The 14,398-nt window shown below is 40.8% G+C and overlaps 1 protein-coding gene across 2 annotated transcripts in view; it reads left to right on the forward strand.

The window, feature by feature from the left end:
- The window catches only part of TIPRL (TOR signaling pathway regulator), a 70,250-nt gene that overhangs the window by 21,355 nt on the left and 34,497 nt on the right, over nucleotides 1-14,398 (forward strand). The window lies entirely within an intron of this gene.

Consider the following 14,398-nt stretch of genomic DNA (forward strand, 5'->3'; position numbering starts at 1 on the left):
TATATATGCGTTAATATACAGTATTTGTCTTTCTCCTGACTTACTTCACTCTATATAATAGGCTCTAGGTTCATCCACCTCATTAGAACTGACTCAAATGTGTTCCTTTTTATAGCTGAGTAATATTCCATTGTGTCTATGTACTACAACTTCCTTATCCATTCATCTGCTGATAGATGTCTAGGTTGTTTCCATGTCCTAGCTATTGTAAATAGTGCTGCAGTGAACACAGGGGTACATGTGTCTCTTTCACTTCTGGTTTCCTTGGGGTATATGCCCAGCAGTGGGGTTGCTGGGTCATATGGCAGTTTCATTCTCAGTTTTTTAAGGAATCTCCACACTGTTCTTCATAGTGGATGTACCAGTTTGCATTCCCACCAACAGTGTAAGAGGATTCCCTTTTCTCTACACCCTCTCCAGCATTTATTGTTTGTAGACTTTTTGATGATGGCCAGAACATAAAATTAACTGGACCAAAAAAAATGCTGAGTGCCAAAGAATTAACATTTTTGAACTGTGGTGCTGGAGAGTTCTTAGATAGCAGGGAGATTAAGCCAGTCAATCCTAAAGGAAATCAACCCTGAATATTCATTGGAAGGGCTGATGCTGAAGCTCCAATACTTTGGCCACCTGATGCAAATAGCTGACTCATTGGAAAGGACCCTAATGCTGGAAAAGATTGAGGGCAAGAGGAGAAGGAGGTGACAGAGGATAAGATGGTTGGATGGCATCACTGACTCAATGGACATGAGTTTGAGCAAATTCAGGGAAATAGTGAAGGATAGAAGAGCCTGTCGTGCTGCAGTCAGTGGGATCACAAAGAGTCGGATATGACTTAGTGACTGAAAAACAGCAATAATAATTCTAACTGGTGTGAGATGATACCTTATTGTGGTTTTGATTTGCATTTCTTTAATAATGAGTGATGTTGAGCATGAGTGATGTTTATTAGCTATCTGTCTGTCTTCTTTGGAGAAATGTCTATTTAGGTCTTTTGCCCACTGTTTGATTGAGTCGTTTGTTTTTGTGGTATTGAGCTGCATGAGCTGTTTGTATATTTTGGAGATTAATTCTTTGTCAGTTGTTTCATTTGCTATTGTTTTCTCCCATTATGAGGGCTATCTTTTCACCTTGCTTATAGTTTTCTTTGTTATGCAAAAGCTTTTATGTTAGGTCCCATTTGTTAATTTTTGTTATTATTTTCATTACTCTGGGAGGTGGGTCAAGAGGATCTTGCTGTGATTTATGTTGGAGAGTGTTCTATGTTTTCCTCTAAGAGTTTTATAGTCTCTGGTCCACATTTAGGTCTTTAATCCATTTCAAGTATGTTTTTGTGTGTGGTGTTAGAAAGTGTCCTACTTTTATTTTTTTACATGTAGTTGACCAGTTTTCCCAGCACCTTTGTTGAAGAGACTGTCTTTTCTCCATTGTATATTTTTTCATTTTTTATCAAAGATTAGGTGTCCATAGATGCATGGATTTATCTCCAACCTTTTATTCTGGTTTATATTTCTGTCTTTGTGTCAGTACTGTACTGTCTTGATGGCTGTAGCTTTGTAGTGTAGTCTGAAGTCAGAAAGGTTGATTTCCATTCTTCTTTCTCAAGATTGCTCTGGCCATTTGAGGTCTTTGGGCACATGGGCTTTAGTTTCTCCATGGCATGTGAAATCTTCTCAGACGAGGGATCAACCCCATGTCCTCTGCATTGACAGGTGGATTCCTATACACTCTACCAGCAGGGAAGTCATATATCTTAAATTTCACATTTCTGAATTAAAATGACTTTGAAAGGATCTGCAGACATTCAGTGGATGTCATTTTAAGAAGTCACCTATGTGTCAGAATTTCAGTGCACCATTAAGTTACAGTTTAGTCTCTTTTTCTCTCTTTTTTGTATTCTCTTCTATCAGTAGAGGACAGACTACTTCCATTAACAGTGTTATTGGTGGAATGTGCTTAAAAAGAAAATAGACTCTTAGCAGTTATTCATATCTGTTTACTATTAGGTTGTAATTGGATTTCTAACACTTTCCAGAGACACTTCAACTGAAGCTTGTCTTATCTTAAGACCCAGCTAAATAGTCACCTCCTCTGAAAAGCCTTCCATAGCTCCCTTCAGTTCAGTTCAGTCGCTCAGTTGTGTCCGACTCTTTGCGACCCCATGAATCGCAGCACGCCAGGCCTCCCTGTCCATCACTAACTCCCAGAGTTCACTCAGACTTGGGTCCATCGAGTCAGTGATGCCATCCAGCCATCTCATCCCCTGTTGTCCCCTTCTCCTCCTGCCCCCAGTCCCTCCCAGCATCAGAGTCTTTTCCAATGAGTCAACTCTTTGCATGAGGTGGCCAAAGTCCTGGAGTTTCAGCTTTAACATCATTCTTTCCAAAGAAATCCCAGGGCTGATCTCCTTCAGAATGGACTGGTTGGATCTCCCTGCAGTCCAAGGGACTCTCAAGAGTCTTCTCCAACACCGCAGTTTAAAAGCATCAGTTCTTCAGCGCTCAGCCTTCTTCACAGTCCAACTCTCACATCCATACATGACTACTGGAAAAACCATAGCCTTGACTAGACGGACCTTAGTTGGCAAAGTAGTGTCTCTGCTTTTGAATATGCTATCTAGGTTCCCTTAGGCAGAGTCAAATATTCCATCACCATACTTCATTTTTTTCTTTTAAATTATTTATTTATTTATTTACAATCTTGTATTGATTTTGCCATACATTGACATGAATCCACCATGGGTGTACATGTGTTCCCCATCCTGAACCCTACTCCCACCTCCTTCCTCATCTCATCCCTCTGGGTCATCCCAGTGCACCAGCCCTGAGCACCCTGTATCATGCATCAAACCTGGACTGGCGATTGGTTTCACATATGATAATTTATGTTTCAGTGCCATTCTCCCATATCATCCCACCCTCACCCTCTCCCACAGAGTCCAAAAGACTGTTCTATACATCTGTGTCTTTTTTGCTGTCTCACATACGGGGTCATCGTTACCATCTTTCTAAATTTCATATATATGTGTCAGTATACTGTATTGGTGTTTTTCTTTCTGGCTTACTCCACACTGTATAATATGCTCCAGTTTCATACACCTTATTAGAACTGATTCAAATGTATTCTTTTTAATGGCTGAGTAATATTCCCTTGTGTATATGTACCACAGCTTTCTTATCCATTCATCTGCCGATGGACATCTAGCTTCCATGTCCTGGTTATTATAAACAGTGCTGCAATGAATATTGGGGTACATGTATCTTTCAGTTCTGGTGTCCTCAGTGTGTATGCCCAGCAGTGGGATTGCTGGGTTGTATGGCAGTTCTGTTTCCAGTTTTTTAAGGAATCTCCACACTGTTCTCCATAGTGGCTGTACTAGTTTGCATTCCCACCAAAAGTGTAAGAAGGTTCCTTTTCCTCCACACCCTCTCCAGCATTTATTGCTTATAGACTTTTGGATAGCAGCCATTCTGACCGGCATGAAATGGTACCTACCACATTGTGGTTTCGATTTGCATTTCTCTGATAATGAGTGATGTTGAGCATCTTTTCATGTGTGTGTTAGCCATCTGTATGTCTTCTTTGGAGAAATGTCTATTTAGTTCTTTGGCCCGTTTTTTGATTGGGTCATTTATTTTTCTGGAATTGAGCTGCAGGAGTTGCTTGTATACTTTTGAGATTGTTTGTCCGTTGCTTTGTTTGCTATTATTTTCTCCCATTCTGAAGGCTGTCTTGTCACCTTGTTTATAGTGTCCCTTGTTGTGCAGAAGCTTTTAATTTTAATTAAGTCCCTTTTATTTATTTTTGCTTTTATCTTCAATATTCTGAGAGGTGAGTCATAGAGGATCCTGCTGTGATTTATGTCAGAGAGTGTTTTGCCTATGTTCTCCTCTAGGAGTTTTATAGTTTCTGGTCTTATGTTTAAACCTTTAATCCATTTTGAGTTTATTTTTGTGTATGATGTTAGAAAGTGTTCTAGTTTCATTCCTTTACAAGTGGTTGACCAGTTTTCCCAGCATCACTTGTTAAAGAGATTATCTTTTCTCCATTGTATATTCTTGCCACCTTTGTCAAAGATAAGTTGTCCATAGGTGCGTGGATTTATCTCTGGGCTTTCTATTTTGTTCCATTGATCTATATTTCTGTCTTTGTGCCAGTACCATACTGTCTTGATGACTGTGGCTTTGTAGTATAGCCTGAAGTCAGGCAGGTTGATTCCTCCAGTTTCATTCTTCTTTCTCAAGATTGCTTTGGCTATTTGAGGTTTTTTGTATTTCCATACAAATTGTGAAATTATTTGTTCTAGTTCTGTGAAAAATACCATTGGTAGCTTGATAGGGATTGCATTGAATCTATAGATTGCTTTGGGTAGTATACTCATTTTCACTATATCGATTCTTCCAATCCATGAACACGGTATATTTCTCCATCTATCAGTGTCCTCTTTGATTTCTTTCACAAATGTTTTATAGTTTTTTATATATAGGTAGATATATTCCTAAGTATTTTCTTCTTTTTGTTTCAATGGTGAATGGAATTGTTTCCTTAATTTCTCTTTCTGTTTTCTCATTATTAGTGTATAGGAATGCAGGGGATTTCTGTGTGTTGATTTATGTCCTGCAACTTTACTGTATTCATTGATTAGCTCTAGTAATTTTCTGGTGGAGTGTTTAGGGTGTTGTATGTAGAGGATCATGTCATTTGCAAACAGTAAGAGTTTTACTTCTTCTTTCCCAATCTGGATTCCTTTTATTTCTTTTAATGCTCTGATTACTGTGGCCCAAACTTCCAGAACTATGTTGAATAGTAGTGGTGAGAGTGGGCACCCTTGTCTTGTTCCTGACTTTAGGGGAAGTGCATTCAATTTTTCACCACAGAGGATAATGTTTGCTGTGGGTTTGTCATATATAGCTTTTATTGTGTTGAGGTATGTTCCTTCTGTTCCTGCTTTCTGGAGGGTTTTTATCATAAATGGATGTTGAATTTTGTCAAAGGCCTTCTCTGCATCTATTGAGATAATCATGTAGTTTTTATTTTTCAATTTGTTAATGTGGTGTATTTCGTTGATTGATTTGCAGATATTGAAGAATCCTTGCATCTCTGGGATAAAGCCCACTTGGTCATGATCTATGATCTTTTTATTTTTAATATGTTGTTGGATTCTGTTTGCTATAATTTTGTTGAGGATTTTTGTATCTATGTTCACCAGTGATATTGGCCTGTAGTTTTCTTTTTCTTTGTGGCATCTTTGTCTGGTTTTGGTATTAGGGTGAGGGTGGCCTCATAGAATGAGTTTGGAAGTTTACCTTCCTCTGCAATTTTCTGAAAGAGTTTGAGTAGGATAGGTGTTAGCTCTTCTCTAAATTTTTGGCAGAATTCAGCTGTGAAGTCGTCTGGTCCTTGACTTTTATTTGCTGGAAGATTTCTGATTACAGGTTTGATTTCTGTGCTTGTGATGGTTTGTTAAGATTTTCTATTTCTTCCTGGTTCAGTTTTGAAAAGTTGTACTTTTCTAAGAATTTGTCCCATTTCTTTCACGTTGTCCATTTTATTGGCATATAATTGCTGTTAATAGTCTCTTATGATCCTTCTTATTTCTGTGTTGTCTGTTGTGATCTCTCCATTTTCATTTCTAATTTTGTTGATTTGATTTTTCTACCTTTGTTTCTTGATGAGTCTAGCTAAGGGTTTGTCAGTTTTATTTATCTTCTCAAAGAACCAGCTTTTGGCTTTGTTGATTTTTGCTGTGGTCTCTTTGGTTCCTTTTACATTTCTTGCTACCCTGATTTTTAAGATTTCTTTCCTTCTACTAACCCTGGGGTTCTTCATTTCTTCCTTTTCTAGTTGCTTTAGGTGTAGAGTTAGGGTGTTTATTTTACTTTTTTCTTATTTCTTGAGGTATGCCTGTATTGCTATGAACCTTCCCCTTAGCACTGCTTTTACAGTGTCCCATAGGTTTTGGGTTGTTGTGTCTTCATTTCCTTTCGTTTCTATGCATATTTTGATTTCTTTTTTGATTTCTTCTGTGATTTGTTGGTTATTCAGCAGTGTGTTGTTCAGCCTCCATATGTTGGAATTTTTAATAGTTTTTCTTCTGTAATTGAGATCTAATCTTACTGCATTGTGGTCAGAAAAGATGCTTGGAATGATTTCAATTTTTTTGAATTTACCAAGGCTAGATATATGGCCCAGGATGTGATCTATCCTGAAGAAGGTTTCATGTGCGCTTGAGAAAAAGGTGAAATTCATTGTTTTGGGGTGAAATATCCTATAGATATCAATTAGGTCTAACTGGTCTATTGTATCATTTAAAGTTTGTGTTTCCTTGTTAATTTTCTGTTTAGTTGATCTATCCATAGCTGTGAGTGGGGTATTAAAGTCTCCCACTATTATTGTGTTATTGTTAATTTCCTCTTTCACATTGTTAGCATTAGTCTTACATATTGCAGTGCTCCTATGTTGGGTGCATATATTTTTATAATTGTTCTATCTTCTTGGATTGACCATTTGATCATTATGTAGTATCCATCTTTGTGTCTTTTCACAGCCTTTGTTTTTAAATCTATTTTATCTGATATGAGTATTGCTACTCCTGCTTTCTTTTGGTCTCTATTTGTGTGGAATATCTTTTTCCAGCCCTTCACTTTCAGTCTGTATGTGTCCCTTGTTTCAAGATGGGTCTCTTGTAGACAACATATATACGGGTCTTGTTTTTGTATCCATTCAGCCAGTCTTTGTCTTTTGGTTGGGGCATTCAACCCATTTACATTTAAGATAATTATTGAAAAGTATGATCCCCTTGCCATTTACTTTATTGTTTTTGGTTTGAGTTATACATTGTTTCTGTGTTTCCTGTCTAGAGAAGTTCCGTTAGCATTTGTTGGGGAGCTGGTTTGGTGGTGCTGAATTCTCTCAGCTTTTGCTTGTCTGTAAAGCTTTTGGTTTCTCCTTCATATCTGAATGAGATCCTTGCTGAGTACAGTAATCTGGGCTGTAGGTTATTGTCTTTCATCACTTTAAGTGTGTCCTGCCATTCCCTCCTGGCCTGAAGAGTTTCTATTGAAAGATCAGCTGTTATCCTTATGGGAATCCCCTTATGTGTTATTTGTTGTTTTTCCTTTGCTGCTTTTAATATTTGTTCTTTGTGTTTGACCTGTGTTAATTTGATTAATATGTGTCTTAGGGTGTTTCGCCTTGGGTTTATCTTGTTTGGGACTCTCTGGGTTTCTTGGACTTGGGTAATTATTTCCTTCCCCATTTTAGGGAAGTTTTCAACTATTACCTCCTCAAGTATTTTCTCATGGTCTTTCTTTTTGTCATCTTCTTCTGGGACTCCTATGATTAGAATGTTGGAGTGTTTAACATTGTCCCAGAGGTCTCTGAGGTTGTCCTCATTTCTTTAAAATCTTTTTTCTTCTCTGTTTCATTTATTTCTGCCATTCTATCTTCTACCTCACTTATACTATCTTCTGCCTCTGTTATTCTACTGTTGGTTCCCTCCAGAGTGTTTTTTATCTCATTTATTGCATTATTCATTATATATTGACTCTTTTTTATTTCTTCTAGTGAATCAGTGAAGTTGCTCAGTTGTGTCTGACTCTTTGCCATCCCATGGACTGTAGCCTACCAGGCTCCTTCATCCATGGAATTTTCCAGACAAGAGTATTAGAGTGGGTTTCCATTTTCTTCTCCAGGGGATCTTCCTGACCCAGGGATCGAATCCAGGTCTCCTGCATTGCAGGCAGATGCTTTACTGTCTGAGCCACCAGGGAAGCCCTAGGTCCTTGTTAAACCTTTCTTGCATCTTCTCAATCCTTTTCTCCAGGCTATTTATGTGTAACTCCAATTTGTTTTCAAGACTTTTGATCATTTTCACTATCGTTATTTGGAATTCTTGATCAGGTAGATTCCCTATCTCTTCCTCTTTTGTTTAGTTTGGTGGGCATTTATCCTGTTCCTTTACCTGCTGGGTATTCCTCTCTCTCTTCATCTTGTTTATATTGCTGTGTTTGGGGTGGCCTTTCTGTATTCTGGCAGTTTGTGGTTCCTTTTTGTTGTGGAGTTTCCTTGCTGTGGGTCAGGTTGGATGGGTGGCTTGTGAAGGTTTCCTGGTTAAGGAAGCTTGTGTCAGTGTTATGGTGGGTGGAGCTGGATTTCTTCTCTCTGGAGTTCAGTGAAGTGTCCAGTAATGAGTTATGAGATGTCAGTGGGTTTGGTGTGACTTTGGGCAGCCTGTGTATTGAAGCTCAGGGCTATGTTCCTGTATTGCTGGAGAATTTGCATGGTATGTCTTGTTCTGGAGCTTGTTGGCCCTTGGGTGGTGCTTGGTTTCAGTGTAGGTATGGAGATGTTTGATGAGCTCCTATCGATTAATGTTCCTGGGATTCAAGAGTTCTCTGGTGTTCTCAGGATTTGGACTTAAGCCTCCTGCCTCTGGTTTTCAGTCTTATTCTTACAGTAGCCTCAAGACTTCTCCCTCTATATGGCACTGATGGTAAAACATATAGGTTAATGATGAAAAGTTTCTCCACAGTGAGGGATACCTGGAGAGGTTCACAGAGGTACATGGGGAAGAGAAGAGGGAGGAGGGAGATAGAGATGACCAGGAGGAGAAGAGGGGGAATCAAAAGGGGCGAGAACAAGCTCAGCAGCAATCACTTCTCTGTGTGCTCTCTGCAGTCTGGATCCCTCAGAGATGTTCATTGTGTTACACAGAGAAGAGAAGAGGGAGGAAGGAGACAGAGGTGACCAGAGAGATAAAGGGGGAATCAAAAGGAGAGAGACAGATCCAGCCAGTAATCAGTTCCCTAACTGTTCTCCACAGCCCAGAACATACAAAGAGATTCACAGGTAGAGAAGAGAAGGGGAAGGGAGGAGATAGAGGCGACCTGGTGGAAAAAAAGGAGAGTCAAAAGGCAGAGAGAGCCATCAGGCCAGTGATCTTGCTCCCAAGTAAAAATGGGTACTGAAGATTGGGTTCTTAAAGGTACAAAATTTATAACAAATATCAAAAAGCAAAAATTAAATATATAGAGTAGAGGTTAGATTCTCAAAAATATAATATTAAAAAAAACACAACAAAGTCACAAAAATTATAAAATATATATATATGAAGTTTGCTTTAAAAATAGGGTCTTTTTTTTTGCAAGGTAATAGGTTATAAAAATGAAAACTAAAGGAGTAATAAGGGACTTAAAATAAAAATTTTCTCTTTTTTTTAATTAAAAAAATGGTAATAGTAAAAATATATTTAGGACTTTCTCTGGAGCTGTTGTGGACAGTGTGGGGTCAGTTCATTTTCAGATAGTTCCTTGATCTGGCTTATACTTTGTAAGATCTATAGGCCCCTTCCTATGTAGTTGGTGCTAACTACAGGGTTTTAATCTATTGCACTGGTCACTTCCAAAGAAGTTCCCTCTGTTTATTTTAGCTTCTTCTGTTTGCTGGTCTCTTCAGTGTCTAATTTCCACCCTGACACAAGATTGGGGGGGTGGTGGTCACTTTTTTTAGGCTCACTTGTTCAGTCGTGCTGTGGGGAGGGAGGAACACTGCAAACAAATATCACCGGGGTGTGTGGGGAGTGCTTGCAGTATCTTGGCTGCACTGGGTTTGCCCCGGCTCACGGCGTGTATGCTTTCTCAGTCTGCACTGTTCAGGCTCTAGGTTGCTCTGCTGGGGAACTGTCTGAGGCAGGCCCAGGGTTGCATGCAGTCCCCAATTCTAAGCTGCTCAGGTTCAGGTTCTTGGGTACTCCACAAAGGTGCAGACTTGGTTGGGCCTGCATTTTATGCCCATCGCAGGTCTGAGCAGCTCGGGTGACCAGGTGCTTGGTGAGTGCAGTCACCCTCAGTTGAAGGCTGTGACTTATCGCCTCCCCTGTCCCTGCCGCTTGGTTTTCTGGGTGTACAACGGGCGCGCCTTCTCAGCTGTGCCGTGTGTCTCTTCTGGGGAGCTCATCTCTGGCTGCTGTCCTCCTGGTGGATGTCGACCATCCAGAATCCCAAGAAGTCTTGGTTAGCAACAAAGTCTGCTTGCAGTTTGGTAGGTGATACCTCTCAGGGGCTGCGATTGCCCCCTTCCAGCTCTGGCTGCCCTCGCCTGCCTGTCTCTGGTGGGGGAAGGGCTGGTCCAGAGCTGGCTAGCTCTGCTCAGTCTTCTGTTCTGTGAGTGGGCCTGGCGGTGTCTTCAGTTCAGTTCAGTAACTCAGTAGTGTCCGACTCTGCAACCCCATGAATCACAGCATGCCAGGTCTCTCTGTCCATCACCAACTTCCAGAGTACACTCAGACTCTTGTCCATCGAGTTGGTAATGCCATCCAGCCATCTCATCCTCTGTCATCCCCTTCTCCTCCTGCCCCCAATCCCTCCCAGCATCAGAGTCTTTTCCAATGAGTCAACTCTTTGCATGAGGTGGCCAAAGTATTGGAGTTTCAGCTACAGCGTCAGTCCTTCCAATGAACACCCAACTAATCTCCTTTAGAATGGACTGGTTGGATCTCCTTGCAGTCCAAGGGACTCTCAAGAGTCTTCTCCAGCACCACAGTTCAAAAGCATCATTCTTGGTGCTTAGCTTTCTTCACAGTCCAACTCTCACATTCCATACATGACCACAGGAAAAACCATAGCCTTGACTAGATGGACCTTTGTTGGCAAAGTAATGTCTCTGATTTTGAATATGTGATCTAGGTTGATCATAACTTTCCTCCCAAGAAGTAAGCGTCTTTTAATTTCATGGCTGCAGTCACCATCTGCAGTGATTTTGGAACCCCCAAAAGTAAAGTCTGACTGTTTCCACTGTTTCCCCATCTATTTCCCATGGAGTGATGGGACCAGATGCCATGATCTTCGTTTTCTGAATGTTGAGCTTTAAGCCAACCTTCTTGCTCTCCTCTTTCACTTTCATCAAGAGGCTTTTTAGTTCCTCTTCACTTTCTGCCATAAGGGTGGTGTCATCTGCATATCTGAGGTGATTGATATTTCTCCTGGCAATCTTGATTCCAGCTTGTGCTTCTTCCAGTCCTGCGTTTCTCATGATGTACTCTGCATATAAGTTAAATAAGCAGGGTGACAATATACAGCCCTGATGTACTCCCTTTCCTATTTGGAACCAGTCTGTTGTTCCATGTCCAGTTCTAACTGTTGCTTCCTGACCTGCATATAGGTTTCTCAAGAGGCAGGTCAGTTCAGTTCAGTCACTCAGTTGTGTCTGACTCTTTGCGACCCCATGAATCGCAGAACGCCAGGCCTCCCTGTCCATCACCATCTCCCGGAGTTCACTCAGACTCACGTCCATCGAGTCCGTGATGCCATCCAGCCATCTCATCCTCGGTCATCCCCTTCTTCTCCTGCTCCCAATCCCTCCCAGCATCTGAGTCTTTTCCAATGAGTCAACTCTTCTCATGAGGTGACCAAAGTACTGGAGCTTCAGCTTCAGCATCAGTCCTTCCAAAGAAATCCCAGGGTTGATCTCCTTCAGAATGGACTGGTTGGATCTCCTTGCAGTCCAAGGGACTCTCAAGAGTCTTCTCCAACACCACACTTCAAAAGCATCAATTCGGCGCTCAGCCTTCTTCACAGTCCGACACTCACATCCATACATGACCACAGGAAAAACCATAGCCTTGACTAGATGGACCTTAGTCGGCAAAGTAATGTCTCTGCTTTTGAATATACTATCTAGGTTGGTCATAACTTTCCTTCCAAGGAGTAAACGTCTTTTAATTTCATGGCTGCAGTCACCATCTGCAGTAATTTTGGAGCCCAAAAAAATAAAGTCTGACACTGTTTCCACTGTTTCCCCATCTATTTCCCATGAAGTGATGGGACCGGATGCCATGATCTTCATTTTCTGAATGTTGAGCTTTAAGCCAACTTTTTCACTCTCCTCTTTCACTTTCATCAAGAGGCTTTTGAGTTCCTCTTCACTTTCTGCCATAAGGGTGGTGTCATCTGCATATCTGAGGTTATTGATATTTCTCCCGGCAATCTTGATTCCAGCTTGTGCTTCTTCTAGTCCAGTGTTTTTCATGATGTACTCTGCATATAAGTTAAATAAGCAGGGTGACAATATACAGCCTTGATGTACTCCTTTTCCTATTTGAAACCAGTCTGTTGTGCCATGTCCAGTTCTAATTGTTGCTTCCTGACCTGCATACAGATTTCTCAAGAGGCAGGTCAGGTGGTCTGATATTCCCATCCCTTTCAGAATTTTCCACATTTTATTGTGATCCACACAGTCAAAGGCTTTGGCATAGTCAATAAAGCAGAAATAGATGTTTTTCTGGAACTCTCTTGCTTTTTCCATGATCCAGCGGATGTTGGCAATTTGATCTCTGGTTCCTCTGCCTTTTCTAAAGCCAACTTGAACATCAGGAAGTTCATGGTTCACGGATTGCTGAAGCCTGCCTTGGAGAATTTTGAGCACTACTTTACTAGCGTGTGAGATGAGTGCAATTGTGTGGTAATTCGAGCATTCTTTGGCATTGCCTTTCTTTGGAAGTGGAATGAAAACTGACCTTCTCCAGTCCTGTGGCCACTGCTGAGTTTTCCAAATTTGCTGGCATATTGAGTGCAGCACTTTCACAGCATCATCTTTCAGGATTTGAAATAGCTCAACTGGAATTCCATCACCTCCACTAGCTTTGTTCATAGTGATGCTTTCTAAGGCCGACTTGACTTCACATTCCAGGATGTCTGGCTCTAGATTAATGATCACATCATCATGATTATCTGGGTCGTGAAGATCTTTTTTGTACACTTCTGTGTATTCTTGCCACCTCTTCTTAATATCTTCTGCTTCTGTTAGGTCCCTACCATTTCTGTCCTTTATCGAGCCCATCTTTGCATGAAATGTTCCCTTGGTATCTCTGATTTTCTTCAAGAGATCTCTAGTCTTTCCCATTCTGTTGTTTTCCTCTATTTCTTTGCATTGATTGCTGAAGGAGGCTTTCTTATCTCTTCTTGCTATTCTTTGAACCTGTGCATTCAGATGCTTATATCTTTCCTTTTCTCCTTTGCTTTTCACCTCTCTTCTTTTCACAGCTATTTGTAAGCCCTCCTCACACAGCCATTTACCTTTTGTGCATTTCTTTTCCATGGGGATGGTCTTGATCCCTGTCTCCTGTACAGTGTCTCGAACCTCATTCCATAGTTCATCAAGCACTCTATCTATCAGATCTTCGCCCTTAAATCTATTTCTCACTTCCACTGTATAATCATAAGGGATTTGATTTAGGTTATACCTGAATGGTCTAGTGGTTTTCCCTGTTTTCTTCAATTTGAGTCTGAATTTGGTAATAAGGAGTTCATGATCTGAGCCACAGTCAGCTCCTGGTCCTGTTTTTCTTGACTGTATAGAGCTTCTCCATCTTTGGCGAGGCAGGTCAGGTGGTCTGGTATTCCCATCCCTTTCAGAATTTTCCACAGTGTATTGTGATCCACACAGTCAAAGGCTTTGCCATAGTCAATAAAGCAGAAGTAGATTTTTTCCTGGAACTGCTTTTTAGTGATCCAGCGGATGTTGGCAATTTGATCTCTGGTTCCTCTGCCTTTTCTGAAACTAGCTCGAACATCTGGAAGTTCACGGTTCACGTATTGCTGAAGCCTGCCTTGGAGAATTTTGAGGATTACTTTACTAGCATGTGAGATGAGTGCAATTGTGCGGTAGTTCGAGCATTCTTCGGCACTGCCTTTCTTTGGGATTGGAATGAAAACTGACCTTTTCCAGTCCTGTGGCCAGTTCTGAGTTTTCCTAATTTGCTGGCATATTGAGTGCAGCACTTTAACAGCATCATCTTTCAGGATTTGAAATAGCTCCACTGGAATTTCATCACCTCCACTAGCTTTGTTAGTAGTGATGCTTCCTAAGGCCCAGTTGACTTCACATTCCAGAATGTCTGGCTCTAGGTGAGTGATCGATCACACCTTCATAATATCTGGGTCGTGAAGGTCTTTTTTGTACAGTCCTTGTATTCTTGCCACCTCTTCTGATATCTTCTGCTTCTGTTTGGTCCATACCAGTTCTGTCCTTTATTGAGCCCATCTTTGTATGAATGTTCCCTTGGTATCTCTCATTTTCTTGAAGAGATCTCTAGTCTTACCCATTCTATTGTTTTCCTCTATTTCTTTGCACTGATCACTGAGGAGGCTTTGTTATCTCTCCTTGTTATTCTTTGGAACTCTGCATTCAAATGGGAATATCTTTCCTTTTCTCCTTTGCTTTTCACTTCTCTTCTTTCACCGCTATTTGTAAGCCCCCCTCAGGCAGCCATCTTGCTTTTTTCCTTTTTTTTCTTGGGATGATCTTGATCCCTGTCTCCTGTACAATGTCACGAACCTCCGTTTATAGTTCATCAGGCACTCTGCCTATGAGATCTAGTCCCTTATATCTGTTTCTCACT

This window comes from Capra hircus, chromosome 3, assembly GCF_001704415.2.
Source record: "Capra hircus breed San Clemente chromosome 3, ASM170441v1, whole genome shotgun sequence".
Lineage (NCBI taxonomy): Eukaryota > Metazoa > Chordata > Mammalia > Artiodactyla > Bovidae > Capra > Capra hircus.